The following is a 12620-nucleotide window of genomic DNA, read 5'->3' on the forward strand; positions in this document are numbered from 1 at the left end:
TTTTTTTGGGCTTTTTTATGCCTTTATTTGATAGTATAGTGGAGAGAGACAGGAAACAGGGAGGCAGAGAGGGGGAATGACATGCAGCAAAAGGCCGTCCGATGCGGGATTCGAACCGGGGCCAACTGCAGCGAGGACTGTAGCCTCTACACATGGGGCGCCTGCTTAGACCACTACGCTACACGACGCCCCATTATTTGCAGTTCTTGATATTCAAACCCTTTTTTTTTCTCTAATAAATCTTCATCACCTCCAAAAATACAGCACATGGCACTTTACACAGTACGCTTACTGCTTGGTTATTTATTGCACATAGCTTTTCTTTTTTTATACCAGTGTGATTCACAATGTGTCATCCATCCACGCCCACACACAAACACGGAGAGCAGTTGAGTCGCGAGGGAAGGAGCTGCTCTGTGCATCAGGAGCAAATGAGCCTCTTGCTCAAGGATATGTCAGCATGTGAACATTGTGCTCAGTGAACCGCAGCTGCCGAGACTTGGACGCAACAGAGTTAAGGCGCAGAACAGGATTTAGAAACTTCACTCGCGCTCAGAGATTTGACTGAAGGTGCTTCAGATTTGATCCCCAAGAGCAAGAGTCCCAAATTAATGAGGGTCTTACATCGTCACACAGCTTGAATCTTTAATTGTACCTAAACACTTAAAAGATGCTGAGTCTCAGCTATGTAAAGATGACTGTTATTACTGTTTTGGAATCAAAGATTTGGTTGGAATTTGGAGACATGAGGACTTGTGACTTGTCCTCAGGGACTTCAGGCCCTGCAGTGCAGGTTACTCTAAAACTAAAAGGTCAGACTTTTGTTAAACATGATATTCTGCATAGACAGCTAGATACTAATGCCTTCATGATTGAATGTATGATTAGAGACACCAATCGGTGCAGCATTCACTAAAAGCATGAATCAAATCACAAGGGGTTTTACATTGTGTCTGGTTTATCTGCCTTCCTCAAATTCAGCTTCACTTTTAAGTTTCTGTTTCAAAATACGAGACCGGTTGAGCTTTAATGAAATAAGTCGAGTTGTACTGCAGTTTGCACAATTTTTTTAATCCGGCGAGCCCGAGACACTGAAGTCGTAACATCAAAGCCACCAGCCTGCTGGTAACAGGCAACACCAACTCACCAGGAGTCAAGCTCCCATGGCAAGACACACACACAAGTGAACATGCTCAGCTCCACGCTGCTGGCTTATCTCTGATCCGCCATCTCCCTTCCTGCGGTTTGGATCTGATGAAGCCCCGTACTTCAAAGTTTGTGTGTGCGTGTGTGTGTGTGTGTGTGTGTGTGTGTGTGTGTGTGTGTGTGCATGCGTGTACTGTACATGCATGTGTGCGCAGATGTAATGGAAAGCACCTGCACTCATTGAGGCATGGGAAATATTTAGTGTGAAACAATGAGGAGACGTGGAGGGATGAATGAACGGATGGATGGAGAGATTGACGGAAGGATGGATGAATGAATTTTTTTTTTTCATCTGTAAATCAATTTTCACAAAGCAGATTTGTTGGTAAAGCCTTAGGAATAAACTTGACGCACGATAGGGAGACAAATAAAAAAAAGAAAAAAAAGAAAAAAAGAAAGGGACAGGACGTCCAGATGGGGGGCCTTCCTGAGGATAAAACAAGGGGATGAATTGGATTGAATGCCAGAGGTAGAGAGGCTAAGGTAGGATTGGAAGCGTGGATGGAGGGATGGAAAGATTGAGGAAGAGGGGATAAAGGAGATTGAAAGAGGGAAAGCGGTGATCAGACAAAGCAAAACAAAGATGAAAATATAGAACACAGCAGGAGAGAATAAGGAGGAGAGGACTTTAAGTGTCTGAGGAGATCATAACACACACACACACACACACACACACACACACGTGCGCGCCTGAGAGATGGATGAAGGGATGGATGGGAGGATGAGGAGGATAGAGCACGGTTGAGAAAGTAAATGAGAGACAACTGAGGCAGCGGGTGAGGCAGATTTTAGCAGTAGGTTCTCATGACAGGAGATTTGAAGGATTTGGAGCAGTTTGAAAGAGTTTGAGGTGTATGGATACAGCAGCACTCTTTCATAATAATTTGTTATGCTTTTTTGGCTGTATTTTACAGTGGATATAGACAGGAAATAAGGGGCGGGGGGCAGAGAGAGTTAGTCTCATACCAAAGGTCAAACCCACAGTATTATAAGTGGGATGTGCCAAAACGCTGCAAGCCTCAATAGACACTTCATTTTGCATGGTTGTTAGTTGCTTTACCGCTCACAGGAGGAGGGCACTGTTTTTCATGTTCAGCTTTTAGAGTTTCAAAACAAGAAACAAGAAAAGTGGAATAGTGGAATGACAGATGATAAGTGAGTTGTGTTATTCTTTTTAGGAAAGAAAAAGAGAAGGAAAAATAGACAGAAAATCTCTGGGGGCAGTACAAGCCAATTTTATGGTCATCTGACCATTACATTTTGACATGTTAAGTATTATTTCTGGCTTGGGAGGATAAAAGAAAGGCCAAAGACCCATTAAAACCATTTGGGTTCATCTTCAGTGGACAATGGATGTCCTCAACACACTTGATTACCAATATGAAATTAGATATTGTGTTACAAAAGCTCATGAAGTGTCCAAAGTAAGGAATGGCTCATCCTCCAACAGGGAAAATAAAGCCAAAGTAATCTGACTGAAGCACTGCACTCTTTTTTTTTTACTCATGTATTCATTATTAATTTCACACCTAAAGCAGCCAAGAAATATTACTTAAAAACGTAAAACACATCATGAAGTGTAAGATTTCAGAAATGTTCAGGAAGTATACGGGTCATCCATTAACTGCACGGTTTGTGGTTTGATCCTGCCCACATGTCAACGTGTCCTCGAGCAACACATGGAACCACAACCGCTCCCAAGGCCCACACCCTGCTTGGTAGCTCAACCACCATTAAGGAGTGAGTGTATTTGTGAATGGGTGAATGAGAGTTATGGGTTTTCTCATTGTGATTGATGCAACTTTGATGTTGAGTCAATATCTTTGGTCTTGATTCTTCTGTTGCTGATTTTTTGCGATTTAATCCTGCTTCATTTCCAGCTTCAGAATAAGTGCTTTAACACAATGTCAAAGAAGCTTCCACTCACAAATGCTTAGGTCATCACATCTGTCCAGTCCACCTTAAATGAACCAATCAACTGTTGAGTGCTAGCCTTGAAATAACTTTGTCAATCTGTCTTCAGACCTCCTATTTCACAACTCACCCATTCTCATCACAATCATTACCTTCATCTTCATGGGAAATTTAAATGAGAGGTGAAATTTTCTGCTTACATCTTTATTTTAGCACCACCTGCGTTTAGACTCCGGGGTAACCTGCCCTCACTAATACACTCATGGACATTCATGGTGTACGTCCAACTCACTTTCCAAAATCATATTTTGGCCATGCTGACTTTTATAGTTCCAGGTTGATTTTCTTACCGAACCTTGTTCTCTTTCTGTCCAGCCAATAAAATCCAGATGTGAGAAGATATGAGCTGATGTGCCCTTGAAGCATCAAACTTAAGGAGAACAAGCACTTTTTCCCCTGGCGCTTGCCTGTCAGGCTGCATACGTGCTGTCCTACCATACAGGTGAAGCTTTTTTGTTATGACTAGAAAAAGAGAATCTGTGAACTACAAAATCATCTAATCTATATTTTAATTTACAGTTGTTTTTGCCTGAAAACACAATATTAGAACTGAACACCAATAAAGAGTAAGATTGAGGTAAATATGTAATTACTTGTCTGAAATTATTGAGTATCTATAAAGCAAATGAACAAAAATGATTTTAAGTAAGGTTACATAAGAGAGATTTATATCCCATTACCATTATTATGGAAAACACAATAACCAGTTTTAGCATAATTTGTTATTTGCTCAATTAATCTAAATGTTTTTGTTGTTGTTTTCTTCACTGTAGAGGTTAACTGCCAAAACCTCCCTCTGTTCCTACACTAATAAATACTGTTACATTTGTCCAATCAGTCTCTCAGAACCCACCAGCTCTCCTCAGCAGTCTATCAAATTAACACCAGAAGAGAGGACACACACACATACACGTACACACACTCACACACACACACACACACACACACACACACACACACACACATACACACGCTTGGATTTTACCCATTTTGACAAAGGGTCACAGGAATTAAGGGCTTGACTTTATTGAGCGATGCTGATGGTCTCATCTTTGGATCTCACTTCCCAGAAAATGTTTAACCAGTTTAATCCAAAAATGATTCACACATTACTGGAAAACTCATACGTAAATCTTAACTGGTAAAATAAAAACTCAAACTCTACGGTGTATTATCTGACTTTATACTGGTGCTAATAAGAATATCTCAAGAGCGTTAGGAACAGTTTGGAACCTGTCAAAGCGTGTACATTAAAAGATAAGCACTGAATGTTAAAGATCATGAATAATGTATGTGAAACTTGAGATGTTAGGTTCCTTTGTGTTCCCGGAATGAAAATGTTTTTTCTCAATGTGCAAGTTATTAAGAAACTAAAGCTGCGTAATAACAGAGTCTCTTCTTCTCCTGCCAAAACTAGATGACTGATACCATTAAACATCAATAGAAGTCTATGAGTCACACACTCAATTAATGGAAGTGATGAAATGCGTGCACATCCAAACAGTGTTTTCCTGAGGGTTGTTGGGATGTTTGTTTTAGAGAAAGAGTGTGAAAGACAGATGGAGACGAGTGAGTGTGAAAGGGGGCAGAAAGTAGAAATGCTGTCCAAGAGTGAGAGGGAAAAGCTAAATAACGAGTATTCATTCGACAGAGCAGGAGAAAACCCCTTTTGAAAGTGGCTTATTAGATTTCACTGTACTTTGCTTTTAAAAGCCAGGAGTTTGGGACAAAATTATATGTTTGGAAGCACTGTTAGCAAAAAAATCTGCCTCGAGTAGCAAAAGCAAAGACATTTGTCTCAACTGCCGGCTATTCATTTTGAGGAGAAACCCACGTAATTTACTGCTTTCCCAAGCACAATGTAAACTAAATTACGGGTTGTAATACAATGCATGGCTTACATTGATAACAAGGCCATTCGGCTACAAGGGAAAGAGTCAGAGGGTTGGCCCATGCCCATATGTGAGCATACACAAGTCATTGTCACGTATACACACACCCTCGCACACACACAAATCATTGTCAAGTTTAAAATGACTCAGTACACTTTGCTATGATTGTCTATCAAGGCCAGATTCAGGGATAATCTTTGCATTAGTTGAGTGAAGCGAGCAGAGAGAACTCAGGTCTTCACAGTTTCAACTAAACATTTGTTTGAATTATTTAAACTTAGAGCAGACGGGGGGAAAAAAAAGTTAACGTTGCCTTGCCCGGGCCCTCGATTTCCTTTCCCAGGATATTAATGAGGAAATGACACACACTTGTAAAGAAAGAAAGAAAGAAGGAGAGGGAAGAAGGAGAAAAGAAAGAGGGAGTGAGGGATGTAGGTTTCAGGGGGATGAGGGCCGGTGATTAATTCCGCTTTGAGTCGACTCCACCGGGAATTCCATCAAAAGGACGGAGAAAAGGGGATTTTAATTGCTGCTCCCTCCACATTTCCCAAAACGCTTACCTACCTCCACCCTCCCAACCACCCCCATCACCACCACCACCACCACCAGCCGCCCTCCCTCCCCTTTCCTCCGCCATCCTGGTGAGGGGGGGTCGCCCTGGAATCCGGCAGGCCTCCCACCGCACACATACACACACACACACACACACACACACACACACACACACGCACAGACCGAGAATTACTTTCAGATGTGGACTGAAAGCAAAGGTAGGTGTGTATGTGTGCGCTTTAAATGCCACCTCACCCATTACGGCTTATGTGTAGTTCCACATTTTTATATTTAAACGTGTGTTTATCTTGCTGTCACATGTGCCTGCACTGAAATTCCACCTGTATTCAGTTACAGTATAATCTAGAGATCCTGGTAGAACAAAACCATCAGTCCTACTCAATGTGTTGATAACCTAACACAAAGGATTGACCTTTTTCATGGCTGTCAGATTGGTCCATATATGGATAACACTGCCAGCAGAGTGTGTTCCTGCCACATCTGGTGGATGTGTTTCATCCTTCTGCTGTAGTGACTGTCGGAGTGGAGCCCGGGGACCCATCAGAGGTCCTTGAGCGAAGCCCTGCAGTTCCCCAATAAAAATGAAGAACTGTTTCATTTCAGTATTATTTCACCCACCAGTTAGCTAAATCAGAGAATACTAACTCTTGCCACGCAGGTATACACTGTAGGCCTATCCTGTTTGGGAGACCTGGACCACAGTGCCACTTAATTTTAAAATTTACAGACTATCCTCAATTTATGTTATTCCAAGCATTCCAGGAGTTCTTTTAAAAGGGCAATCCACCAATTTCCATCATCGTGGGGAGACCTACTCAGCCTGTAAAACCAGCTGTATAATGTCTTCTGTCGCTCTGCAGGAGCTTTTCTAATGCCTGACAAAATAACCCTGATGATGTCAGCAGGGTTATCTCACCTCGGCTTTGAAGACTACAAATTTATGCAAGAAAGCCTGTGTTATAAACTGTGGAATAGGATGTGAAGATTATGATCATTTACCAGGGAGTGGAAGTCTAACAATATGGGAAATATTGTAGTATGTATCGTAGGAAATACATGTTTTTGGGGACTAAAGACTCAATCACTGGACGTAACATCCAGTTTTAATTAGCATTTAGTGAGGACCACACTTCTCACAATGACTGGGATCACCCTGGTATTCAAAAGTAAGGCATATTAGAATGTAAATATAAGTTGATGGTGGATTTCTCACTGTATGATTGTTGAACGTGGGTGTAAAAGGACCCTTGCTCTTTGAGTCTAAGTGACTGACATTCAAATCTGACAATCTTTGCTGATGTTTGAGACAATTGTAAGTTACTGAGTTAAATCAGAGACAAAAAGGATGAGGAGGAGGTGAAGAAGTGGCGTTTCCACTATAAAAGCGTGCACTGTTTTCTTTATCAGGACACTTCAGAATCCATTACTGTGCCATGTACACTTACTAAGAAACTGTGGATATATGGCATGAAGCATACAGTAGGCATCCAGGCCTCTGTGGACATAAATAAGAAAAATGCTCAACAACAGAGAAAAATGGACCTAGAATTTCAAAGTATATCTCTTCTGGCTGTTTTTTAGCAACGTAATGTGTTTAAAAGTAAGAGGAATTTATTTAAGCTTTTAGGTTTCTAAGTAGGAATATAGTTTGCTGTCAATGTACTGTATTTGAGAGTCTCTGGCCTGGAGCGGCACCATTACTCTGTCTTAATAATTAATTGTGCAGGGAGAAACTGAAGAAAATCCCCAAATGCCATGCTGTACATATTGAGCCTCAGACATTAACCTTTACATTCCAGGGATTTAGGTGTTGGTCAAAAAACAGAGTGATTTCTAATGAGCAGATGGTATCAGGTTTAGAGACCTTCTCAAGTGTCTTGGGGAGTGAAAGCTACCAACCTACCACACTGCTGTCACAGATGTACAGTAGGAATAGATAGGCAATGGACTCCTTCTATTCATTCTATTTCTATGGACATCACAGGCATGCCCTTTTTTTTTTTTTTTAAAGCAAACCTGGTACCCTCATCCTCCTCTCCACCTCAGCTTCCCTCTTTACTTTCCCTTTAGATCAAGCAGGATCAAAGCCGAGAGTTTAGGGGAAGGGGGTCTTTAAGTGGAGATAAGATGGGGGTGTCTGATTTCGACCACAGCTAGAGGTCTGACTGTCATGTCATGGATAGATGGTTTTAACAAACTTCCCTCAGAAGAAACCACCAGGCAGTAGAAATTTACCTCCCCCGTGTGGCATCATATGGCCTTAGTTAGAGATAAGGGCTATTTTGAATGTATTGTGGAGTCGTCCATAGATAGATGGATAGCATCTATAGCGCAGTTTGTTTGTGTTCTTTTCTTTCATTGAAACTGTACAGAGTCACCATATATTCTAGTGATAATTTGATGGTCATAGCTGATACATGTACATTTGAAATGAGAAAATTTGCAACACTTTACTGTTCACTGACAAGGTGAGAAAAAAAAGAGCAGGAGAAATGAAAATATAGTTTTCTCTAGATGATAAAACGCCACCAACACATGTTTACACATTCAGTACATGCTCATTTACACTCGGCATCATGTCCTTGTTCCAGACAAGTCCTTTTAAAAGGTCTTTTTAGGACTTAACAATGCAGCAGGTTATTGTTTCGTTAAATCAATAACATTTTCCATGTCCAAACATAGAGAAATTTAGAGAACATAATAGTGTTTGCATGTGGAAAATGCTGGTTACATATAACTCAGCAAGACTGACATTTCTGATGATGCGTTGATTGGTAACTGTAGACGAGGCCCTGAATGTTTTCCAAGTTACACAGCAGTAAAAGACTTTTGAAGGCATGGAGTCTCCTCAAATTCAGAGAAGCTCAGACAGCAACAAAAACTGTAAACAAGTCCAGCTGAAGACAGAGACACAGTCTCTCTGCAGTCAAAATATTAAGTTTGGATTAAACTCTTACAGGCACCTGAACCTTACTTATATAGTCATGAAAAGAAACAATTTGCTGTAAAATAAATCTTTTTAATTAAAATATAACAAACTCCATTCATTTTTAATCAATATGCAGTTATATTTACTTTTGAAAAAATTTTTTAAGGGTTACTTGTTATGTCCCAATAAAAACTAACAGAAATAAAAGAAATGGATCAAAGAGAAACACATCATAAAGGAAAGGCAACATTCCCCAAATGTATGCTTATATATGCTTGTTCACTCTTTTGCAGAAAGTTATTCTCATGTCTGTCCTATAAGAGGCCACAGCAGCGGGCTGGTTAGCTTAGCTTAGCATAAAGACTCCAAGAAGTCACAGCACTTGGCCAAGAAGGAGTCTGTCATGGGAGTCTGTTGAAGTCTGTAGAACTAGTCTTTTAAGGTCATGCAGGTGCAGAATTCAAAGCCAATTTATAACTGCATTTTGGCACTGTACTACTGTTGATCTGTCACAGGTTTTCCTCACATATGATAATATTTCTTTCTCTAAAATGTTTTTCTCACAGAAAAGCTAAAAGCATCTCACTGGGTCTGATATGTATTTGAGGTTTTTAAGTAAAGCTAAAAAGAAATTTTAATTTCCATGACAATGCCTCCATGGTGTGAGTGAATATATTCAAATGAACTCAAGATTAAAGATAAGAACATATAGAGTGAAATGCTTCCACACAGCCCTGCAATAGCGTGGGAAAAGATGGAAAACAGTATCTAAATAAAAACTCATTATTTCTTTGTTTCATGTGTGGCAGAAACCACCGGGTAGGAACATATTATTTTGCCTTGTGTGTAATGGAAAGCGCATGTAGAAAGCCATGTGGAAAACACACACACACACACACACACACACACACAATTCATATTCTTGTAAATAAAGTCCAGAGCCACGCGTGTTATCACTGTGGCTGCATGGACGTGATAGCAGACGTTTGTTTTCTCCTCCATAAAAAGCAGAGGGCAATGCTTATAGGCATCAAGTGTAAACAGGGAGACAGCGCGGGAAGAAGCAATGTGGTGGCACGTTTAATTAAATACAGCTACGGGAGATGAATTTACAACCAAGTGGGATGTAGTAACATATCTACGTGATCAGATCTCCATATTCAACCAAACATGGCTGCTAAAAACAGATGCTATATTGTAACGGATTGGATGCACAAAGCCTTTTTAAGTATTTCTTGATCCTGTGCTTGATTGTTGTGACTTTTATCATCTTACTATGTGTGGGAACAAACACGTGTTAAAGTCAAGATGTATAACAGTTGGACTTTGTTTACAAGGCTGCTGTTTCAAAGCCCTGGGTGGTCCCACAAATCTACAATCTTCATGATCAGATATTATTGAAAAAGACAAGTGTTCCTAAATGCATCACATCAAGAGGTTGTTGCTTCACTCCCTCCTCCGTGTCGGGTATGCTTCTGGTTAGCAGCCGACGAGAGTGTCAGATCATAATCAACAAGACACCTGCTGGGACTACCCAGAAGCCCCTGCTCATATGGGCAACATTACCGGTCTCTCTAATTGGCTGGCTTCCCTGTGAGGGCTCAAACGTGTTAGCTGTGATTGGTGGAGCTACAGTAGTTTAGTCTGCGAGTGTGAAACTGTGAATCTGTGAGAGATTGAATAGTGTGTATGTCCTTATTTGCCTGCGTGTGCAAGTGGAAATAGATACGATCAAATTGCCTCAGAGAAGTGCTCAGAAATCTTTATTTGTTGTTGTTGTTTTGGAGAAACAAATTACAGTTTTTTTGTTCCCCCACCTCATGGAAAATGGAAAGAGATGGCATCATGCAGGAAAAAAAATATTCTTCCTATTCTAATAAATGAACTCTGGGCCACTTCCTTCAGGCTGCGGCCATAAGCTTGTGGGTTCGTAAAATGCAAAATGTTGCTACATCATTTGTTTTCAGAATGATTTTGCACCCTCAGAATGAGTTCTGTGTAGTGTTCTCTGTAATTTAGCCGCTCTGCCAACCTCCTCAGTCAATCCCTTGATCCTCAGGGAAACATTCTCTTTAGCCCTCAAACAATACCAAACCCTTCTGGTACATATTTTACAACCAAATGGTGTCATGGGCACACAATAATGCCAAAATAGATTGCACAGGAAAATAAATAAATAAATAAAATGGATGCTTGTTTTCATGTACTCACACACATAAGCACACATGCACACAAGGACAAACACACAATAAAAGTCAATAAAAGTGTTTTAGGATGCTCAGGAGAGCAGAGTTTTAAGACTTTCTTCCTGCTTTCACTCCTGGATACCCAACACTTAGGATTTCAATTACTATCATTCTGCCGTGTGTGTGTGTGTGTGTGGGTGTGTGTGTGTGTGTGTGTGTGGGTGCCTGCATGCACACTTCTCTTCCATGTGTGCATGTGTGCAGTGAGTTCCTACAATCTAGAGCACAATTAACGACCTCTGTTCTCTGGTAGCCGGCAGCCAAGGTGGAATGGTTCGAGTTAGGAGGAGAAATGGCGTGAAAAGAAAGCTAGAAAAAAAAAGAAAAAGAAACACTAAATGCACTCTGGCTCCTCCTGTGACAGCAGAGGCTGAAGCTCTTGCAAGCCTCATTTCCACCCCGGCTTACACACTGAATTTAATGCAACACTTGAGGAATGAAGTGATTTTTTTTTTTTTTACTCACCTACTTGAGCTTTGCTTAACGTACTGTATTTGACAGAAGCACCGAAACTTATGTGGCTTTAGTTGTTGTTAGCATATTATTGTAATGCAGCCTTTAAATACTATAATTATTGTGTTTAATTGAAACAGTGCTGTATGATAAACTTAGCTAGTGACAAGAATTCCACACTTGGTAAAACAGTATTTTAGTCCAGTAAAGGGAAAAAATGTTACCATAAGCATAGCTGGGGATTGTTTGATTATTTTCTCAGCCAATGACTGAGGCCTGTGACCCAGAAAAAAAGTAATTTGTTTGATTAACTGACTATCAATCAGTTTCTAAGAGGAAAGATCAGCTATTCCAAATAAATCTTGTTTGCAGTTACCGCTCAGACTCGTAACCCACATCCAGATTCCTCTGAACGCTGCCTGCAATTCATGACCTTGAATCGAGTTTACAGCAGTGGAAGCACAGTCAGACTCTAACCACAGTCAGCGTACTACTGCACACTGAGTTAATCACACTTTCTATTAACTTTTATTGGTTACACACATGTAATGACATTTAATTGAGTCGAATGTGCAAAGTTTAAGGCTATTTGTTTAAGTTTAAAGCTTTTTTCTTTTTCTGTTTCTCATTGGAGGGCTGGTATCAATGTCAATGTGCCAGACAAAAAAAAACAAAAACAAAAAAAACATGAATGGAGTTACACATGCTCACACACACACACACACACAGTTTAACACGTAGTGACTCTTCACATACTGATTTATATACTGCTCCCTGGGGAATTAATGTGAGGAAATTATGACAAAAATGAATAGGTGCACAGTTAAAAAACTATCCCATGCCTTATACAACACTGATGTGGAAGAAAGGTGCTGAGGTTTTACTTCACTTTTACATGACAGAACAGGAATAAATTATTACGAACAGCTGTAGTTTTCCACTGTAGGAGGACAAGAATTTCAACCTTTATGCCATCCCAGAAATCCTGTAAAAGCAAGGGATTAACATGTAAGCGTGTAAGAGCCTGATGCTTCATCTTGGATTGTTTCAGTCATTCCTATTGGTCAGAGAGGTCGTGATACGAGCCAATCAGGGATCAGAGGGGAGCCGACCTCTGATATCTTTTTTCCAGAGGGGTTAATGAAGGAAGAAAATAACAATGGAGAGATCTCATAATACAAGACGGTGTGCGTGCGTGTGTTTGTGTGTTTGTGTGTGTGTGTGTATGTGTGTGTATGTGTGCTTGAAAAAGACCCTTGAGTAGAGTGTGAAGATGTTCTTAATACTCCACACAGAAGAGAAAGAGCATATTAAAGAGGAAGAAACAAGGTGTGTGTGTGTGTGTGC

This window comes from Seriola lalandi, unplaced genomic scaffold (genome assembly GCF_002814215.2).
Source record: "Seriola lalandi dorsalis isolate HSWRI2012SDOR001 ecotype SW California unplaced genomic scaffold, Sedor1 jcf7180002054972, whole genome shotgun sequence".
Classification (NCBI taxonomy): Eukaryota; Metazoa; Chordata; class Actinopteri; order Carangiformes; family Carangidae; genus Seriola; species Seriola lalandi.